We start from the raw sequence: 13,520 nt of genomic DNA, 5'->3' as shown, positions 1-13,520 counted from the left end.
TTCTTGTACATATATATGTACATATTGTACGTAGCATAGCACAACATTACGTAACATAACATAAGACAAAAAAATAAAACCCAACATAACAAAGCATGACATAACACATCTCACCATAACATAACAAAGCAAAACATAACACATCACAACAATATACATTACATTATATAACATTAGAGAAAAAGGGAATATATATATGTAATAATAATATAATTCACACATTTTGACTCAAAGTAACATAACACAACATCGAAATAATAAAGAAACTCAAAACGCAATTTCCTACAAAGGTTTATGAGTTTCAATGAATATGCACACATACATATTTATGTGCTATATAGGTTGTATTTTTTTTTGGCACTCGCAATAATAGCTCAACCCCACTGCGCTATAAGCAATTTGCAACAAAATCCATTTAAACCCCCACGCATGCGTAGGCGGCGTGACCCAGGCTAGGCTAACACAGGCACACAGCCACATGGAAGCCACAAGTGCTGTTGAAGCGCAGGCGCGTTAACAATTGTGAAATGCTGCAGCAAATTAGCATGCGATATGCATAATGCACTTCACACTATGTACGATTATTGCGATGCGCTCGTGGATGTTAGTTTTTTTCTTTTTTTTTCTTGTGCAGAATTCATTGCAATTGTTGTTTTAGTATTATTGTTGCATTTATTATTTTCGTATGCGTCTGTGTGTCGTTTGCCAGTAAAATTGCTTTTTTACTTTCGTATTCGTCATTGTACGCAACTATGCTTATGTTTTATAAGTCGCCTCTGCCATAGCACAGACATTTTAGTTAGAATGCAAATTTCCATATATGAACGATTATATATAGTCGCACAGTCACATAAATGCACACACACACACACACACTCAGACATGCATGCCATAACCATAATTTAATTTCCCTATAAAATAATTTTAGAAATTTTTTTTTCGTTCTGTTTTTTGCTATTTATGAATGTCAAACGCATGCTTACTGCATATATAAATAGCTTATTTTTGTTTTCCGTTTTTTGCAGATTTATTTTTCCTATTCAATTCAATGTTCAACTTAGTGGACTACGCTTATTTCCCATTTAAGCGTAGTTTATTTTTTTGTATAGACGCATGTGTGCATGTGTTTGCGTATGCATGTGGCATAACAATTTTAATCATTTTTATTCGCATTATACAAATATGGTATGCATATAAGACATTACGGCAACTATGATCAGTCAGCTGCGACCCGATTAGGCTTGGAGTTTTGAAATGCAATGAAGTTGATTAAAATACCACGAAAGTTTACCAAGAACATTATTGGCATAAGAAATGATTATGATATGATTTATAAGATACGATGTGATATGGGGTGATATGATGGGATATGGGGTGTTATGATGTGATGTGATATGATATATGTATTCTATGAAAAGATTTGATGTGATATACAATGATATGATAAGATGTAACATAAGAGTAGAATATCAGATGGAATGGAATGCAACCATGTTCACGACGTCCCAGAAAAAAATTATTTTCCGAAATTAATGTTAAAGATGTCATTATATTATCATATGATATGTTATGATTGATATAATATAAAATAAGATGCTATGATGTGATGTTCTTTGGTATTAATGTATAAATGTGTTTGAGTATACATCTGGCAACAATTTTAATCATTTTTATAGATTCTTGTTGGTAATAGGCTTTTTGACCAATCGTCTTTTAAATGCAAATAAAGATATTATTTCATTTTTTCGACATAACGTTTCGCTAGACTTCCTAGCATTTTCAGAAGTGATCTAATTTATTAACATTTGATTGGAGATATCGCAGAACTTAAAACTCGAAAATATTCCGTAGCCAGAGATGAAAAACTACCGCTAATCAATTACTTTAAAAATTTTTATTCGCATTACACAAATGTGGTATATATATCACATGATCAGCCAGCTGCGACCAGATTAGGCTGAATATTCAATAAAAGTGATTAGAATACCATGAAAGATTTATGACATGATTTATATAATACGATGTGATATGGGGGTGATATGGGTTGTTATAATGCGATTGGATATGATTGTCAATGTCATGTACTTTATTCTATATAAATATTTGCTGTGATATAATATGATATGATGTGATATAAAATGATACGATATGATGTAATACGATAAGGGTGGAATTTCAGATGACATGAAATGTAATGAAGTTTATGACGTTCAAGAAAAATTATCACCCCAAATTAATACAACAGGATCTGATTATATTATCATTTGTTATCATGAGATTAATATAGTAAAATATATGATGCTATGATGGGTTATGCTCTGGTTTAAGTTCAAATAAAACATTAAAATTCAAACGGGGAATGATACTCCGTAGCGGAATTTTTATCTACCCACTTCTCGCTAAGTAGTGGAGCCATTATTGAATACATTTTCCAGGGCCCATATTACGCTTTACGATCTGTGACGAAGAACATTATTGGCTTAAGAGATGATTATGATATGATTTATGTTATACGGTGTAATATTGGGTGATATGATGGGATTTTCTAAGAAATCTAAGATGTGATATGAAATGATATGTTATGCTGTAATAAAATACCAGTAGAATATCAGATAACATGAAATGCAATCAACTACACGACGTTCTAGAAAAATTATCACCCCAAACTAATGTAACAGGACCTGTTATTATTAAATGACTTGCGTTATCGCAAGTTAGTAGACTTTCATTATCGCAACAACAACAACTATGTTATCGTATGATATGATGCTACTGATATATTATAAAATTAGATGCTATGATGTGATATGTTTTGGTATGATTTAAAATAGAAACGTTGTTCAGAATTATTATCTACCCACTTCTTGCTAAGTAGTGAAGCAATTATTGAATAAATTTTCCAGATCGGTACGATACGATACGATTTGACTTATAGCTATCGTTTTATATAATGTTGTGTTATGTTGTGTCATGCTATATTTGGTAAGGTTATGGATGTCCTATCATATTGTTTTATGTTATATTGTATTTCGTAATGTTAAGATATCGACCTATCCGTAGCTTAAAAGTTTTGCTAAGAAGGACGTATCTCAGACATTCTCTTAATAAGGCCGTATATAATGGAAATGTCTATATCTTATATCAGATTAATGCACATCTTATTATGCTGTTTTATGTTATGCTAAATATTTTATGATCTTTTTTTATTTATATATCACTAGCTCAGTTGGAGTTATAACAAAAGCGTTAAAAAATATCATAAGACATAAACTTATCACGTTCACAATAAATACATACACATACACACAAACGCACACACCAAAAACTTTCTAAAATTGCATTTATTAAACTCAAAGTCGCCGCAATCTAATCTGTCAAATATCAGATTATTTAATAGTATCTACTGCCAGTATTGCCAATCTATTTGCACATTAAAGGCAATCAAAGGACAATTGTATTTCTTGGAAATTTTGCTTGATTTTATTTTCATTTTTGGTTTTATTTATTTATTTCTTCATGCTTTTTTACTGTTAAACATCCGCATGTGTGGATCACAAAAAAATCACACAAGGCTGCGATTAACAGCCTGCAGAAATTCTATTGTCAATTGTGTGAATGCTACGTGACCACTCAGCATGGATGGTTTTGTGGCTATGATAAAATTGATAGGGAGTTAAGCATTAAGATTCAGTGGAATCGATATTTATAAAGATGATACCATTTCTTTTATTTTACAGTAATTTTGCAAAATTTGTCAGTACTTGGAGAACAGAATATGTTATTTCAAGTCATGCTTTAATACTTTATGTTATTTTTCAATGTTATGTGACGTTACGATAAGCATGATGTTTTGATAAGTCAGTTTATGTTATGATATATTATGTAAGGTTATGTCATGTTATGGTAAAATATTTTTTATTTTGTTGTGTTATATTCTGATATGGTATGTAATATAATAACTTTGTAATATGTTATGTTGTGCTATGTTATGTTATATAATGTTATGTATTGTTATATTATTTTCTGTTGTTTTAGGTTATGTTATGATATATATTCGGTTATATTTTGTTACTAAAATGTTATGTTCTGTTATGTTATATCATGTTATTTCATGTTTTATGATTTGTGGTTTTGTATTGTGTTATGTTAAGTTAAATTCTAATATATTTTAATGGTATTTGTTATCTTGTCATATTTTGTCATGCTCTCTTATTTTACGTAGTAATATATTAAGTTCAGTTTCCAATGCTATCTTGGGCTTCTAGTATAAGTTATTCAAAAAGTTAATTACGACATATTTTAAAGGCTTGCAACCTGAAACAGAGTACCATCGTTTAATTGTCTTCGTTTTTCGTCAACCCTTCCTCTCAAGACATTTTTTTTTTTATTTTATCCTAGGATAGAGTGGTATCCGAACTCAAGTTAAAATAACACGTTACTCCAACACATACGCACATACACACACCAATGATTACATGCATATCATACAGCCTGTTTACATTTATCTACGTAAATGCCTTTAATGCACCCTTTGTTTATGTTATATGCTGTTGAAGCATTAAATTAACGATCCACTAATAGCCGAATAAAGCTTAAGTAAATAAACAAAAATAAATTAAGATATAAACAATGCGTCCATTCGATATCAACGCGCACACATACAACGCACTTTGAGGCCTTAGGACATGCAAGAGCAACAATAAAAGCAATAACCAACACCACAGCTAAGAGAAATTGAGATTTGTGGCAAATGTTTAAGACAGCAGAGCATTACATGCTCCCATAATAAGCAGGAAAAAATTTTGGCATAATATCAACAAAACAAAAATAGCCACAAAATTGTCCGCCACTGAGCTACAATATTTCGAACAAAATAAAGCTGTCAATTTGACACCGTCATGAAAAAAGGAAGAATAAATTGAAGTAATGAAAAGCAGTGGTCAAGGTTTGTAAGTGGCGTATATAAAAAGTTATTAACAAATAGTTAGTTCAATCTATTTTAAGTTGCATATATTCATGAGGCTTAGAATATACCTGCGGCAGATATGCCTGCGTAAGAGGCGACTTAAATATCCAAAAGATCCACATAAATGCCAGCGCAGTTTATACTTTCCCAACCCAGTTGTCAACGTCACCGACCCCCAAAGTATCCGGTTTCATTAGCAGCCGAAGCTCTGGCGATCCAATGCTCCTCATGGAACGAAAGGTGGGATGATCTAAAATATTCAGTGTATTCAAGTATTAAATCATTCTCCAGATGGTTGGGCATAATTGTTACCAGAATTTACAGGATCTATATCCAGCTAATAGCCATCAACATCGATAGCACTCCCCAAAAATCTCATCACTACAACAACAGCAACAACGGTACGTTATTTTCTTCTTATCAACAGTCTTCCACATATTATCAAACAATGCGGCTGTGTAGGTGATATATTATCTTTTTTTTTACTTTTTCCTTCAATTGCTAGTTCGTGTGCATATGCACCACGGTCTAGTTCTTATTTACATAAATGTTCTGGTATTTTGCTTTACTTAAGTTTGATGTATACAGCTTCAGTTCATAGAAACTTAATTCAAGCATTTATTCATTCACGAACTTCAACTATGTAGTCATACAGCGCCTCATAACACAGTGGTCCCGACATTCGAGTTTTTTTTTTTTAATTTTGTTCTTCTTTTCAATGGAATTGGCTATTTTCGGATGCTGGTGTCTCTCATAAATCAAAACATTTAATACCACTCTAAACCCTTTAGATGAAGTTAGTCGGTGAGAATAGGTTCCGCCAAAAAACCTACATTTCAAAGCAAATTTATATCTGATTTTAGCGCATGCGTCTCAAATATTCAACTGCTTTATAATATTTTTCGGCTGGTTAATGTCCTTTGGAAGTTACAGGCTGAAATCATCGGCTCGCAAAAGTGACGATATGTAAAGGAGGAAAGTATAATCTTAACTAACTAGAGTTCTCATGCAGATATCCGCAAACATGCTGTCAAAATTGTAGTAGAAGTGAGAACTTCTTCTCAAATATTGTCTTCCTCATCAAAGAACGAATGTCAGATGCGCAATGAAAGTGTTTTGATTGCACAGCCGGAAAGTTCAAAGAAGTTGCTTTCAAGATGTGGTTTATCTGCTACCAGTTGTAAATATAAAAAGAACCATCGTGCCATGCACATACATCCATGTACTGTCCTCCATGAAAAAATCGCTAAAAGATCAACCGTGGTGATATCATGGATAGTTTTATATATACGTTCATATTGAAGCCCCGATGCTGTTGATATTGCGTTGCTAGTATCGTATGTCGCAAGAAATATCTACACTATCATTACAGCCTCGATATAGAAAACTTCAACACACTTCGACATAGTGTACCTATACCAAGTGTGTTCACTAAGCGATAAACGTCAAAACTACAAACAGCCTCGCTCACCTGATGGAAATCTCAGGTCTAGAGTCGCATTTTTAGTCTCAACGACAACATTTTTGACTACCAATCGTATGGACTTTTTCAATTTTTCAATCATTCGGAGCATTCGGTAATGGTATCCATTTTGAATTCGCTGTCATTCCGAATCCAGCGAGTGCCTGTCAGAATGCTTGACAGATAAGTCAACACACTTGTACTTGTACACTATGCACTTCGATTGTGTCGCTGCTTAACTAATAGCTATGCTGCCATCAACGCACTAATATAAACATAACCCTCACAGCTCACTCTCTCTCTCTCTCACTCGCTCTCACACATTCAGAACACAACAAAATATATGAAACCAAACTCTAGAACATTTAACCATAATTAATTTGCAATGAGTTGAAACCATCCCCTGATAAGCATCCGCTTTAGCGTACGCCACCAGTCTCTACATTTCTGGTTGGTTGGTTGCTGTGCTGCCCGTCCGAAAAGACAGAACCTAAGTGGCGCTATTTTGATGCACATTCTGTCTTCCAATTCCTGTCACCTTGTGATTTAGCCTCCTCCTTTGCCAACTCAGTGGTATTTTCGTTACCTTCTATCCCTATATGATAGGTAACCAAACAAAGATGTATAGTCCAGCCTGAGCAAAGTCCCTCTCATGCTCCTAACGCATTTCAGGTCCCTACTTGGTGAAGTACTGTGTGAGCTTATTGCCTTGATCGCCGCCTGACTATTATTATATATATTAACGCGACTTTAGCTTAAGCTGCTTTATTCACGGCTACACTTTCCACTTGAATGACACTGCAGTGATCCGTCAGGCTGTATGATCTACTTGTTTTTGGATCGACACAGCAATCAGCAGTACCAACCCCTTTCGTTAATTTGGAGCCATCGCTTTATATGTACGACTATAAATGTCCTGCTATTTCCGCATCACTGCGCCAACCCCCTGGTTCTAGATCTTTTGCGTAACTCCTCCATAGCTCACTTATAACAAATTTTTCGTTTAAATTTCTTTTCCTTTACTTTACTTTCCCTTCTTTTCCTTTCCTCTCTCTACCGAACCTTTTTTGCCTTGCTTTGATATTATTGCAAATCCACCCTGCAAAAAATCGTGCGATAAATCCCTAAAGAGCGCGGTCTGCGATTGATCTCTTTTGTCCACATTGGGTTATAATTGAACCCCTCTAGTCCCTTTTGGGTATATTTGGCATCAGTAAGTTTGAAATCTATGTAGCGAATTGAAAAAAAAAAAACATTAATAAACAAACTGCATCGAAATGAATACAATGAAAAGATTAAATGTTATTGAAAACATAAAATACTAGGACCATATGTTCCATTATCGCAATATTTGTTTTGTTTTTAATATTCCGCAACACCAATACGAAAAAAATTAAGAATATTTTATTAGAGTTTACAAAATTATAAAATCCGTACGAAATTCCGTACAGCGAACAAAAGAGACTTGTGTGACTCTGGCTGTAGAGGCACGAAGAGATTATGTTCGACACTGCCCGTATGGATACAAAAAGGGCCTGTCAAACACTTCCTATATGAGTACAAAGAGGAAGTGTCGAACATTACAAAAAGGATCTGCCGGACAGTATCCGTAGGGGTATAAAGAGGACCACAACCCCTTCAGGCATAAACAGGTACAATTGTCTCTCCATAGGATATGCTCAAACAAAAGGGACCACTCCTACCCATATAAAGAGATCAGAACTCGCTATAGTCGCGTACTCCTTTGCGACTCATCCCGGATTCATCCTAGACTTGTCGCACTGTACGCACTAGCAAGTTCAAGCATAGATACTGCTTCAACAGAATTGCTAGCAATCTTAAACGATTTTTCAACTTCCCGGCTCTAGCTGCTGTTCGGCTCAGTATAGGTTTATTTTTTACATACAACATATCACGTCATATTTATTTTAAAGTACTCACATTTACACTTACAAAATATGTAAACTAATTAAATTGATCGCTTAATGCTTTATGACCTCCATCCAGTGGCTGCTGTGAAACAGCTCACAAAAGAGGAGCTGCCCACATTTATGTTTCGTTAAACTCGTTGATCATACACATACATATGCATCCGTCTTCATAAGAATTATTTTAGTAACGAAGACACAAATAATCGAACAATAAACAATAAAGCACTTAAACGTTCAAAGTCATAAAGCAAATGTAATTTGATTGTATTGGTTTTAAGGGAGCGTCCACACCAACGAACGGGAAGACAAAACACATTTATAAACGAAAAACTATTTATATATACTCATACCAAAATTCGTCACGTGCTTCTTTCATAGCGGAAACCTAATAAAATTCGTTACAATGACTAACATGACATGACACTGGTCATCAACTGCTTGCTTCTCACCATCCCGTCTACAAAAATTAAAGTTCCACCTCAATAATGCTATCTACTTTAACAATGACTGATTGTATGCCATGCGATCCATTTGATTAACTTACTCTCCAATTGGCAACTGTGCCTGTCGCCTTATTTGTACAGTAGTCAAGTGTGTGTATGTGGCACAATGTCGCCGGATGTCAGTTCCTATGTACATTCATAACGCACGCAACATCAACGTCGTATTCACCGCTTTGTGAATAACCGCAGTACGAATTTCCGAAATTCGCAAACTGTGCAAGCAAACTATTGCCGTCATCCGATGAAAAATCCTGAGCCTGCATGTAAATGCAACAACAACTATTTGAGCCAGATAAATCCAGATAGAAGTCTGGTTCAATTTGTGAGCCAGATAATTTGTTAATTATTTCTTTTAAGTTTGGCAACGCTGCCCTTAAGAAACCTACTTTTTCAAAAATAGATGTCGCTGCTTAGCCTTCCGCCGTATGAGTTAAATGAAAAACAGCGGCGACATCTGCCTATCACATTTCACGTGTGCGCAAATTTCACGGCATCTGCTTCTCAAGTCTCTCAATGATCCAGAGCATTCCCGTGAGCATTGAGCGTGAGCCGGAGCTGTAAAACTCACTGGAAGACGGCATATGTCGCCGCATCCATTTCTAGCGAGGGTGGTAAGGTATGCAATGCATAAACAAATTATATATAGTACAGTGGTGCACTCGAGCGCTTCGAAAAACTATTCGTCGTTCACCTCCATGTCGTGTGAGCGCAGCCACAGAGAATCAGTAAAGCAGTCAATCAGCTTCTGTTTCACTTCACTTCATTCGATTCTATGCTCAAACATGCTCCGGCGTTGTGCACCACTGATGTAGTAAGTAAAACTTTTGTTCTACTGGCTTGCGCTTTAATTGAGTTTATCAATGACATTCGCATTCAATTTTGTGGTCATTTTGAATGAATTATGTGGAAAAAATGGGAAGAAAAAATAACCACATCAAAGTATACTAAAATAAAATATTCATACATACATATGTATAGAAAAGTAAGTTAATTTATGTGAGAAGAGAATGGTCGTCATGAATTTCGAATATAATTTAAGATGACCTGTTATATCTACAAAGTTTTTTAAGAAAGTATTTTCGAGTGTATAGAGAAATATTTCCTTGATTCTATCATAAAGCGATGAAACTTGGTAGGTGAGTTGAACTTGTGAGGCAGAATGGATTTTGCACAATGGGCCTGGCACCGCCCACTTTTAAAAGAAGGTATTTTATAGATTTTGCAAGCTGTAATTTGGCAGTCGTTGAAGATACCATGATGGAATTTGGCAGGAACGTTACTCCTATTACTATATGTATGCTTAATAAAAATTTGCAAAATCGGAGAATGAACACGCCCACTTAAAAAAAAAAATTTTTTTAAAGTCAAATTAAAAAAAAAAAAGTTAATATCTTTACAGTATATAAGTAAATTATGTCAACATTCAACTCCAGTAATGATATGGTGCAACAAAATACAAAAATAAAAAAAAATTTCAAAATGGGTGTTTCTCCGCCCTTTTTCATTTAATTTGTCTAGGATACTTTTAATGCCATAAGTCGAACAAAAATTTACCAATCCTTGTGAAATTTGGTAGGGGCTTAGATTCTAGGACGATAACTGTTTTCTGTGGAAAGGGCGAAATCGGTTGAAGCCACGCCCAGTTCTTATACACAGTCGACCGTCTGTCGTTCCGCTCGGCCTTTAACACGATAACTTGAGCAAAAATAGATATATCTTTACTAAACTCAGTTCACGTAATTATCTGTACTCCCTTTGTATTGGCATAAAAAATGGCCGAAATCCGACTATGACCACGCCCACTTTTTCGATATCGAAAATTACGAAAAATGAAAAAAAAAATGCCATAATTCTATACCAAATACGAAAAAAGGGATGAAATATGGTAATTTGATTGGTTTATTGACGCAAAATATATCTCTAGAAAAAAACTTTGTAAAATGTGTGTGACACCTACCATATTAAGTAGAAGAAAATGAAAAAGTTCTGCAGGGCGAAATCAAAAGCCCTTGGAATCTTGGCAGGATTACTGTTCATGGTATTACATATATAAATAAATTAGCGGTACCCGACAGATGATGGTCTGGGTCACCCTGGTCCACCTTTATGGCGATATCTCGAAAAGACGTCCACCTATAGAACTAAAACCCACTCCCGCTTAAAATACTCATTACCACTTTTCATTTAATACCCATATCGTACAAACAAATTCTAGAGTCAGCCCTGGTCCACCTTTATGGCAATATCCCTAAATGGCGTCCACCTATAGAACTATGGCCCTCTTAATATACTCTTGAATACCTTCCATTTGATACACATGTCATACAAACACATTCCAGGGTTACCCTAGGTTCATTTTCCTACATGGTGATTTTCCCTTATTTTGTCTCCATAGCTCTCAGCTGAGTACGTAATGTTCGGTTACACCCGAATTTAGCCTTCCTTTTTTGTTTATATTTGGAATTTCTATACCGAATGTATAACTGCTTTAAATAATAAAGCGATGGGGGCTCGCACCGCTCACTTTTTCAAAATTGTATAGAGATTAATAATAACAGACTCGGGTTTTCGACAAAAAAAGGTTTCTATTGGCTGTGGCGTCGCCCACATTTTATAGCCAGCAAAATACCACGTGAACCTATCCTGAAAATTTTGTGAAGAACGCTTGTTTACTTTGGATGCCTATAAAGCACACACACACACATACATATATACACTTTTATTTATAAGATTAAATTTTTTTTTTGTTATGAAAGACAACTTATTTCTCTAACGAAAATATAGTTTACAACTCTAAATCAGCAGACATTTGATACATAATACTTACATCGATATTTGGGATTATATATTCATACATACCAACTATCACTTCATCATAAAATAGAATCTAGGTGTTGGTCATAAATTCAAATCCGGTGTAAGCTTACCTGAAAAGAAAACAAATAATAATTTTAATTAATGCTTAGTTTATATATATATATATATATATATATTTTTTTTTAATTTACTATTTTTCATTACTTTTAAATTCATGAGTGAAAATATAATTTATCCTACGAAGAACAAGTTGAGCCCCGACGTTATTAACAGCATACCAACCTAATTTATTTTAAACTATTCACCAGTGTCACCAAAGTTAAAAATCAGTCAGAACAAAACTTTTAGAGCACTGAGATTCTGTTATAATACGTCGATAGAACAGCCATTCGATATCATGGAGTATTGAGTGGGGTTATTCACCAAGAGTAAATCAATGGATTTCGGAGACATTAAAAATTAAACATCAAACGAGAAGGACATAAATATCAAGCGGCTAAGTTTGGAGGAAAATTTGTTTCGGAGTTGTACGTTTGTGAATTTTCTTCAAACAAAAAATGGCACTGAATATGGAACAACGACGAAGCTGGTTTGTCTCCAAACTAAACTTGACAAGGAATGACGGATAGTCTTTTAAATTAAAACTACATATTACAATTGATTTTTCAGATGACAGGATTGTCGTCAAAGTTCTCTCACTTATTTTGTTATATTTAATTTTTTTCTCGTTTTATTTTATTTTAATAATTCCTCCTTATATTTAATTATTTAAAAGTCGCGATCTTAAAATTTTTTATTTTTATCATTTTATTTTATTTGTTTTTTTTTTCATTTTATCTTAGCTTGTTTTATTTTATTTTATTTTTTTATTTTATATTATTTTACTTTATTTTATTATGTTATATTTTATGCTATATTTTATTTTATTTAATTTTTTATTTTATTCTATTTTTTTACTTTATTTAGGTTTCTATTTTATTTTATCTATTTTTTTACTTCATTTAGGTTTCTATTTTATTTTATTCTATTTGTTTAATTTATTTTGGTTTATATTTTATTTTAGTAATTTTTTTTCATTAAGTCTAATTTTGTTTAATAAAATTTTATTTTATTTTATTTGGTTTTATTTTATTTTGTTTCATTTTATTTTGTTTCATTTTATTTTGCTTCTCAGTCTATTTTTTCATTTTATTTTCGTTTAAATTTATTTTTTTATGTAATATTTTTCATTTTATTTTACAATATTTAAGTTTGTTTTATTTTATTTTAGTATATTTTATGTTTTTAATAAATTTTTTTTTTCATTTTAGTTTTTTGTTTTACTTGATTCTAGTTTATTTTATTTTACTTTATTTCGTTTTACTTTTATTCGTTTAATTTAATTTATATTAATTTTGTTTTATTTTATTATATTTTATTTGTTTTTTAAATATTTAAAATTTTTGTTTTTTACTTTATTTTATGTTATTTGATTTTTTTATTTTATTTTAATTTATTTTATTTCGTTTTACTCTTTTTGATATTTATTTATTCTATTTTATTTTATTTTAATTTTATTTTATTAAATTTTGTTTTTTTATATTTTTTTATGTTTACTGACTTTATTTAATTTAATTTATTTTTTATTGTATAACCAACAAAGATCTCACCAAAAATGTATACAAACAAAAAATACCCTTAACTCTAACTTCAGTTAATTGTTCAGTTTGGTAAACACTTTGAATATCGGCAATAAAAATTACACTTCGCTCATATTTCCTAATCTTCATCGTGAGCATTTTTTAGTTAAAATGTTGCTCGCTACCATTTACTCGCGAGAACAAGTCTGAGTACTCAGTTTG

The 13,520-nt window shown here is 32.8% G+C and overlaps 1 long non-coding RNA gene across 5 annotated transcripts in view; it reads right to left on the bottom strand.

The window, feature by feature from the left end:
- The window catches only part of LOC137245248 (uncharacterized), a 563,221-nt gene that overhangs the window by 252,048 nt on the left and 297,653 nt on the right, over positions 1–13,520 (bottom strand). Inside the window, exon 3 of one of the 5 annotated variants that reach the window (XR_010951278.1) lies at positions 7,750–11,789. The exons of the other annotated variants lie outside the window; for them this stretch is intronic. This is a non-coding gene — a long non-coding RNA (uncharacterized lncRNA). Of the gene's footprint in view, positions 1–7,749; positions 11,790–13,520 lie in introns of those variants that run through there. 5 annotated transcript variants of the gene reach the window in all.

The sequence above is a fragment of the Eurosta solidaginis genome, chromosome 3, assembly GCF_040869045.1.
Source record: "Eurosta solidaginis isolate ZX-2024a chromosome 3, ASM4086904v1, whole genome shotgun sequence".
Classification (NCBI taxonomy): Eukaryota; Metazoa; Arthropoda; class Insecta; order Diptera; family Tephritidae; genus Eurosta; species Eurosta solidaginis.
The sequence above is the reverse complement of the archived record's forward strand: the minus strand, read 5'-3'. Positions and strand labels throughout refer to the sequence as shown.